Source organism: Gossypium hirsutum, chromosome A08 (assembly GCF_007990345.1).
Source record: "Gossypium hirsutum isolate 1008001.06 chromosome A08, Gossypium_hirsutum_v2.1, whole genome shotgun sequence".
NCBI classification, from domain to species: domain Eukaryota; kingdom Viridiplantae; phylum Streptophyta; class Magnoliopsida; order Malvales; family Malvaceae; genus Gossypium; species Gossypium hirsutum.
The window spans coordinates 4,206,813-4,216,882 of NC_053431.1; the positions used below are offsets into that span (position 1 = coordinate 4,206,813).

Sequence of the window (10,070 nt, forward strand, 5' to 3'; positions counted from 1 at the left end):
GGGCCATTTTTGAGACTGGTTGCACCAGTTTGGTGAACCATATTAAAAAATATTGGTAAGACATAATCATTTTTGGCTTGCTTGAATTCTTCACGGAAGTCAAGATTAATTGGATCGGCCGAACGAGTAATAGAGTTACGGATTATCTTAGTAAGTTAGTTTTAAACAAATATTGTACTCTTTCATTTGATATGGAGTATCCTTATCTATGAGCTTATGATTGATTCATGTTAATGAAAGATAGTAACCTCCAAGTCTTTTTATTTGTCAAAAAAAATTCAATGTATATAATATTAGGTAATGATATTGTTTGAGTTACATAAACATGTTGGTCCACAATTGTGAATAAACTAGTCAACAAATAAATTCAACTTTGATGAGATTGTATACCCAATCAAACTATATTGCTTTCTTTTTTAAAAAAAAAATTTATAGAGACAAATTGTAAGAATGATATCGTGTTAGTGTTATGTAATTTTTCAAGATTAAGTTTCTTCAATTGTTGGAGTTTCTTCTGATTCATTATCGCCATGTTCGATCGACGCCGCGGAGTTGTTTCTCTTATGTGTAGCAGCCTCGAGAATGTGATTGTAGTTCCCTTTCTCCATGAAAAGTTGAGAAAAATGGTGCTTACAATATAAGACCCCGTTTAAAGCCGCATACGAAGAGTGTGTCAAGTGACACCCTCCGTGAGCACATTTGAAACATGATTTGTGGAAACATTCCCCTTCCATGCTCACCTAAACCCAACCAATATGAATCAATATTAATAAAAACTCGAAGATATATATATATATATATATATAAAGAGGTTTTAAATAGTGGTAATGGATATTAAGTTGTTTCGGTCTGTTATTTTTTAAAAAATTATTAAATCAAAACAAAATTCATAAATTTTATGTAATGATAAAAATAAATAAATTATTGATTAATTTAAAAAAAACATAATGTAAAATGTATTTACCTTCTCTAATGGATACACTGTCTTCTCGCACTAGGCACATTTGTCTTGGGTTCCACAGAACACTGATGAAAATTTACTAGAAGTCTTATTCTGTAACAAATTACATAAAATTTGTCATTTATCAATACAAAAAATAAATGTATTTTGGTCCATATTTTTAATTAGTTGATATTTATTCATTATTTTTGTAATAGTGATAAATGCAATGTGATCCAAATGTATTTATCATTGTAATTTGAGTCCATATTATAAATTAATGTTTGTGTAATATATTTATCCAAGTTTACTGGGGAGGGATGGGATGTATTATGTGAAAGTCAGAAAATTATTTTAAGGGTAAAAATTAAAATTTAATTTTTAATATATTTTTATAACTTTTAAATGATTAAATCAATTTTTTTTTTATTTTTAAGGGGTTAAAGTGTAATTTTATTTTTACTAATTAAAAATTATAAAATTTTTAAAAAATTTAAATGGACAGTTTTTATTTTTAAAGAGGACTGGGCCTTGCTAGCCCCCTTAGATATGCCACTGCATGTTAATAATGTAAAGGTAGTATCATCTTTAGGTGTCAATGAAAAATTGATACGGTCTTAAATTTTTGTCATTGACTCTGAAGAGAACCTAATAGTATTATCCTATTGAAGCTGTTGAATATCGTAAACCCTAGCTAGTGAAGAGTGAGAACACATGGAGGAAGGTTTAAAGTCAAGATCTTTAGCTAGCCCAAGTGGTATCTTAGTTGCCGAAGTACCTCTATATTAAAATCTGTCTCTTGAATTATTATATGAATCAAGGACAAACCTTGAGAGTCTGTTGGTTCTTCAACAGTACTCAAAAAACAATATTTTAATTTATGTGATGCTTCACATCAACGCGATCTAACAAAATTTCACCTTGTTTGATTATGGTTTATCTACATATTCAAATAAGCATCAAATATATTTTTTGAATACGAGATTTTAAAGAAAATAAAAAAAAAATGTTACGGTTTTAACTTCTTTTCATAAAATTTTGTTTTCAGGTTAAAATGATTTTTTTAGTCCTAAAAAATTTTATTAAATTTGAAATTATTATTTGATATACGAGCGGATGATTAATAAAGTAAGATTTTTTTTACTAAAAATGAAAAATAAAATGTAATATAAAACATATAAAAGAAAGTAAAAACGTACCGTTTCATTTTGCTTCTCGGGTTTTGCTGCAAAAGTGGTCAATCAAATAAATTTAAAATGATAGGCTATAATATATACAGATAAATATCAAAATTATATATGAATTTTGATTTAATGTATAATTATATATAAACTTTAATTTGATGCAATCATACACATGAAACTCTAATTATGGTTTAAATATATACTTGAAACTTTAATTTTGACTTAATTATACATATTTAAAAAAATACATCAATCTATTTTTATATTGAATAAATATAATTATTTAAGTATGCAATATATAAATATAAAATGATGGTATATAAATAGTTGTGTTAATAAATTATAAAAATTACACAAAATTAAAGTTTATGTATGTAATTGCACATTAAATCATAGTTCATGTATAATTTTAGGATTTATCCATATTAGATATCATCTCCAATCTTCATAATTAATTTTGATAAAGAAAATTACAAAATGGGTCTTAAACCTGTTAGGAAATTTTTGCTGAAATTGCCTGATTCCTTAAAAAGTTGCTCAAAATGAGGCTTGCAGTAAAGAACTCCATCCATGGAGGAGTAAGTGCTCATCTGTCAAGAAACACAATTAATTAACATCATTCAATTTTAAGTCATTATTTTTTATGCAAATTAAGGGCGAACTTAGGAATCCCAAGGTTAAAGTTTTTTTTTTTGTTAAAATGAATTAAAATAAATTATTAATTTTTGAGAATGGGTTAAACTAAAGGAAAAAGGATTAAATTGAATTATTAATTTTAATAGAGAATAAAAATGAAATGGTATCATTTAATCAAAGTAACCAAGGCACCAGGACGAAATTAGTGGAGCTGGCAGAGGCCGCCCCCTAAAATGAATTTTTTTTTCATTTAGGCCCTTTGAAAATTTTAAAATTTTAAATTAGTAACGGTAAAATTGAACTTAAGCCCCCTAAAAATGATAAAAATTTGATTTAATCTTTTAAAAATTATAAAAATATAGGCTATTAAAATGATGAAATTGCATTTTTACTATCATAAAAACTACAATTTAATTTCACCCCTGCAAGGCATCTATTACTTGACCTCTTAACTTTACCTGTAATGCAAATTAAAATTTTATATTTTTTTATTTGTCTAAAAGTACTCATTATTAATATATGTATACAATTATCTTTAAGTATCCTTTAAATATATAAAAATTTTAAAAATTTACGAACTAGAAATATATCCGTATTCATGCGCTCACAAATATATCTAAAAACGAGTCATAAATTTAGTCCTTTTATAATTTATAAAATTTTAAACTAGTAATGGTAAAATTACACTCTGACCCCTTTAAAAACTTGATTTAATCCTTTAAAAAATTTAAAGATACAAACTATTAAAATGGTGAAACTGTATTTTTACTATAGTAAAAATATATAATTTAATTTCAACCCCGTAAAATTTTTTTGACTTCATCCTATATAAATTTAAATTATGAAAGAGAACTCGAAAGAGAACTTGAAAGATAAAAATCAAGATTAATTACCACAAGATTTCCCTTGCAATGGCTACATTTGAAGCATGTTTTATGGTATGGAACTCCTTCGAGAGTCAACATATCCACAACATGTACAGTCTTATCACAAGCCTTGCATTTGTCAATTGTTCCAGTGAATGACATTTCCTTGATTCCAGAAACTAAAAGAAAAAGGAAAAAGCTCTTTGTAAGATGTTATTGAAACAATGGAAATATATAATGTTTGACAAAAGAAAGTGAGTAGGTTTTTTGCCCTTTTGTCTATCACTTTCTTACAAATGAGATAAGGGCTTATTTTAACCCATTTTGCAATTGGGTAATTTTGGTAGTGTTGAGGTGGGAGATCCCACTATTATTATCTCATAATTTGGGAAGTTAATGTCCTTTTAATTTGGAAAGAAACAAGGTCTGTGTTTTTTTGACCTCTTCAAGGTTAAATTTTGGAGGAAGGAAATTGAAAGCCAACTATTTTTTCTATTTGAAGTTGTGCTAACGGTGGTAGTTAGATCTGTCAATGGAGTTAATCGAGTTATGGCTAGTTTGTTTATTTTTTAAGTTCAGATTGATTTGATGATTTGTTTTATTGTTAAAAAAATATTTGTTTTGAGTTTTTTAATAACATTTAAATATATTTTAGGTTTGTTCAAGTTTACTATCATTTATGTTATTAATAGTTTTTTCCATTTTTATCTCATTGCTATTGTTACTTTTGCATTTATTTTCAATGTTATCACTATAATACTTAGTCACCACGAATAATTGTATTGCCACTCTTATTTTTGAGTCTCAGCTTACATCCAAATAAAGTTTGAATTAATAAGTTCGCATTAGTAAATAAATTTTAGATATTATGTGAACATTGATTTCAATCAACAAATACATGCAATAATTCACGGGAGAGATGTTATTATTGTGCGTAATATTAATTATAAGGAATGCATTTGTAGGATTTGAACCATCAACCAAAGTTTATGTAGTCCTTACCTTGAATCTATGATACCATTAGGGTTAGCTAGCTCAAGTATCCAGCTTACCATTAGGGTTAGCTAGCTCAAGTATCCAGTAACACATGAATGAGCATTTATATGAAGGGTACATGCACAACAAAAGCAAAGACAAAGAAAAAGAAACAAGTTTAAAAATATAATTCACTCCATTCACAAAATTTAAGTACAAGCCATTAAAACAGCAAATACAAATGCAATACCCTAATATCTACGTTGACCATGGTGTTATCCACACCTTAGGTGGAAGCAAGGATCACCTCATCCAAGAAAGAACGCTCAGTAGTTGTGGGCTTAGAAAGGACTAATAATTACAGGCTCAAAGGAACAATAGTCATAGTTGTGGGGGGGGTATTCAATTGTAAGAAAAGAGGGTTCCTCCATAGCCTTTTCAGCCGATAGTTAACCCCATCTTCAGAAGCACTATTTTTCGAACCTCCTTTTGGTTCATTTGGGGGTACAAGAGGGAGAAAGAGACTTCCATCATATTTGCTTGGAATTTCTCCCAAGCTTCCCCTGACAGGGTCATGACATTAAAGTCTAACCTCTCAGACCCAACAACATTACAACAAGCCCCCCAGTTGACCTCGAACAGATGAAGGGGCTTCTAAGCTACTTGGGCGGCCAAGATGAAGCTATCCCTTATAAAGGGACCTAATCTTGCCTTAGCTTTGTTAAACATTTTCATTACCTCAATGCAGGCCTTTTGTTCCTATTGCAACTGCTCCTTGGCCTGTTTAGCCTTATTTTCTTGCTTCTAGAGGGCCGTATCAAGTTCAGCTATCCAAGCACAACCCCTCTCTCGGTCAACTTGATACCCTTTGTAGTCCTTGATGTTCTCATTCTCCTTAAGCAAAGTGGAATTAACCTCTTCCAAATATTCCACTCAAGTCCTTCAGACGATGGCCTCTTCCTTTACCTCGACAACAAAAGCCTCAGCCTTAAGCTTGGCCCTCCGAAGGTTTGTGTAAAAACTTTTGAGAGAAAAATATTGACTTCCTTCTTCTGTATTAACAAGCCAAAAAGAGCCGTATTTATACATGATAAACATGGAAAATAAATCACCTAATAAATCTATGTAAATCCCTAGCTAACTTCTCTCCTAAATATATTATCTACATATTTAATAAATATTTGCATATCTTAATATATTCCTTAATTTCTTTTCTAATATCCCTTTGAGTTGGTGCGTGAAGATTACGAACAACCAACTTGCGTAGAAGATAACCCAAACTATTGTGTCACCAATGCCTTAGTGAAGATATTGGTTAGTTGTTTAGAGATGCAAACATAAGTGGTTTGAACATGTCCATGTTGAATCTCATCACGAATAAGATGACAATCAATTTCAATGTGCTTTGTTCACTCATGAAACACGAGATTTGCACTAATATGTAAGGCTACTTAACTATTATAATACAACAACATAATATCAAAGTGAACAACACTAAGAGACAACAAGAGGCTCTTTTAACCATTTCAATTCACACACAGTTGTAGCTATGGAACGATACTTTGCTTCAGCAGAATATCTCGACACTCATTAGCATTACATGGTTGATGAAAAGTAAACGTGATCACGAGTCGTTCGTATTTGTGATGAATGACTTGATTACTATTTGATAGTAATTGACTTTTCATGTAGGAAGGTGTAATGGTTACTATGAGATAAAATAGGATTATATTGGGAGAAAAATTATTGTCCCAAAGAGATTAAAGATATCCTATGAGGGTAGCACACTTACGACAAGGTCATTAGATGAACACTGGTCAAGTTGCTTTCGTGATGGTATGTCATTGGAGAGAGCTTAGTCACAATACTATAATGGAATGACTTCGTGACTAAATGAGTTTCTAATTAATAGGCGAAAAGTTGGAACTTATTTATAAATCATTTGATCCTCAATTGCATACGTCCAATTGGTCCCTCCACTAGCTTGTTAAAACCATAAATGAATTACATGTTGAATCAAATGAATAGAAATAGTAAAAATGGAGAAATGGAATCATTTGGAAATGACTATGATTTTCTCCAAAATGAAAATGAAAATGACCAGAAAATAAATTTATGGTTTTCGAATTAAATGAAGTTTGAAAATGGAAATAAATCATTTGGTCATAGTGAACCATTGAATATGAAAATATTAACTATATTTTCTCATGAATTCTTTTATGGTAAAGTCGCTATGATTTTAACGGAATTAGAATTAGGTTGAGAAGATTATTTAATTGGAAATATATAGAGAAGTTTATTTTGGGAAATAGAAAAACAAATATTAAGTTAGAACAATTTATAAAGTATTGGATTAAAAGCTCGAGAAGTACTTGTAATTGGACCCAATATGGGAGAGACCCAAAAGTCTCTCATGCTAAAAGGGGCGGACGACAAACCTAGTAATATTAATTAGGGTTGCCTAAAACTTTTACAATTAAAAATAGGTTCTACATTCTTTCCCTAAAAATAGATGGCACCAGTAGGGCTATTAAACAGAACTTTAAGGTATTGTTACTCTGCCCGAAAATAGAGAGAATTTATTCTTAACTATTGAATCTATTTTCCGAAATAACAAATTCTGTCAGTTTTTATTTTAGAAGATATTTTGCATTTTCACATTAAGAAAAGAAAATTATTTCTAATTATGTATTTTTCTTCAATCATCCAAACCCACACTTGAAGTCGTTCGTGGTATGAGAATAACAGATAATATTGTTTGGTTGAAAGGCAGGAACGACAAGGATCCATCTATTCGAAAACACAGGTGCGTATTCGGTCTAAGGTTTATTGCTATAAATATTACAAACCAGGTTGGTTTTCAAAATTTTTATATTTCGCTATGCAAGAAAATTGTTTTTGAACTGGATTTTTACCTACATATATATTTTTCATTTTTTTAAAAATAATATAGGCGAGCCTAAAATGAGCTTTAGTTAGCTATTTACAAATGTAGACGGGCTTGGGCAAAATTTTAGGCCCATGTTTCGACTGAGCTAGGCTAGGCAAGTATAAAGTGTGTTAATATCATGCTTAGGCCTAACCCAAACTTGGCTCGACCCCACCCATGAATGCCTCTAATGGTCGCGTGATTTCCTAATCCCATCATCGGCAAAACCCAACTCGAAGCCAACATTGTAGAAACCGTTTGAACCTTCTCGAATAGATAATATTTCCACACCTTCTAGAGGGTGATGTCATTGGGCACATCAATAAGACCCCTTTTTGCAAATCCTCAACTATCATTCAACATCCTCGTACTCGTCTAAAAGAGGTCTATAGTTGTACAAGTTTGTGGGGGGCATGTTTCACACAATGGGAAGCCAAAACCATCCCCAAATTTCACTCCACAAGTATGTACTTATGTTCAAATTCATATTATTGACCCTCTTATACAATAAGTTCTCCACGGGAGGAGTCCCTTGCCGTTTAGCAAAGTATAATTGCACTGGTTGGGTGGTTTGATTAGCTTAGGATAACTTGTACAAAGTTTGGAAGCCCTCAGTTGGTAGTAGTCCCCCCACTCACTACAGTGGTTGAGGAACCCTACTATGATCAATTAGGAGGCTCTGACTAGTTACCTTGGTGCAACCCCATAATGGTTTAGTACATTGCCCATGAACGAATGAAAAGTGGAACCCTACCTCCAGTACATAAAGGGGTAGATAAAACCCTAACCTTCCACTGCCATAGTTAGGTTCACTCACGATACTCAAGGCATTAGACTCTGAGGGGATGTTAAAGTCGTACTTGTAGTGGTTGGCTTCCAACCCATGAATACAAAGCAATCATGTCATCTTCTTATTGGTTGGTACACTCAAAAGTGCCACCCATCACGTATTCGTTTTCCAATTGTGGGCCTTTTCTCACCTTATTCACAATAGCCTTGAAGGTACTGGTTTCTCCGCCTTTGTCATCTTCGACCATTAGAATCAAGCAGCGCTAAAGAGAGATGAAACCAAAAAAGTTTGAAAATCGAAATCTTATCCTTGGAAATAGTGGCGAGGGAAGAATGAGAAAGAAAAACAACAAAGAAGACAAAAGAACTTGAAGAAGATGATGATGAAAAGAAGACAAAGACTTAGAAATTTTAAGGTTGCAAAGAGTACAAAAACTAAAAATTACTTTGAGAATTCTTTGATGAAGCAAATAAGTTTCAACTGATTTAGTTTGGGCATATTTAACCATTGACAAACTACTCCCAACAGAACATGTGTCCCACGAAAGGATACAAAGTCTGCTCCTTCATTGGCATCCTTTCCTAAGGCACAACTATGATGCTTTATCATTAATGCATCCATTCCAGAACCTTTAGTGCATCCATTTTTTCCCTAAGGCGTCCTCAATACACACAAACAATGCAACTCTTCACCTGTCAAAACCCCCATAAAGTGACTCATTTGTTTAACGCTCATGCCTAGTAGTTTTTCAAGGGATCTGCTTGGTGGCTATCTGAAAGGTCTCGAGGCAGGCTTATTAGTTTCACTCATTGGAACCGAATCGCCTTGTTGATGTCTTATCACTTTAGGTAGGTGTTATTTAAGACAACGGATAAATGTGATGTATGCATGGCAAGTATTCTGTCCATGTCAAGGGTGTGGTCCTTACATTGCGTATTTGCCAGGTAATAAGCTCGGTAGGTCCTCACAAATGTCCTTAGCTCACAAGATGATTCTTAGTTTGGGGTATTGTCCTGCGAGATTGGTAGTGCATGAGGTGAGCTTGCGGGATGTAGGTATAACAATATAGATCTACAAGTAAAAAGAATGTAATATGTATTAGATTATGGTACATTCACATGTAGGTAAAAATATTTATGTAAAAATAAATTTAAAAATTATATAAAAGTACAATAACACTTGCAAAATTAAGGCAACTTTTGTGTGAGTCCACTGTGAGGCTCTTTTTAGATTTATTTTCAATTTAAATTTTTTTTATAGATTTTATATAAAATTTTAAGGACAAAAATCATAGTAATATTTGTTATTTTATTAAAACAATTTTTTTTTTCAAATCAAGTTGGTGCATGATTAACTTGTGATATAAACTCAATCAATGACTTGATAATATAATAATAGATTATATATAATTTGAAAACTTTTTAGTACACTAGCAGTAGATCTATTCATAGGTACCACTATCTGCCTAAGCTCTAAGGCCTTCAAATATATAAGTATTTGGACAAAATACAATAACCAAAAAAAGCCTTGAGTAAACAATATTAAGCACGTTTAAAATATGGGTTGGAACATTCAAGACTTGAGCCTAACTCGACCAGTTTGATACTTTTGTAGTATATATATATTTTATATATTATATAATTTATATCACATAAAATTAAATATATAATAACACAACACTATATAAATTAGAAATATGTTAATTTTTCTAAATTTAAAATTTTAACAAAAAAAATATCTAAAATATTAA

At 31.2% G+C, this 10,070-nt stretch overlaps 1 pseudogene; it reads right to left on the minus strand.

Annotated features, from left to right (window-relative positions):
* Nucleotides 1-263: 263 nt before the first annotated feature.
* LOC107930516 (LIM domain-containing protein PLIM2b-like) lies at nucleotides 264-3,979 on the minus strand (annotated as a pseudogene).
* Between the last annotated feature and the right edge of the window lie 6,091 nt (nucleotides 3,980-10,070).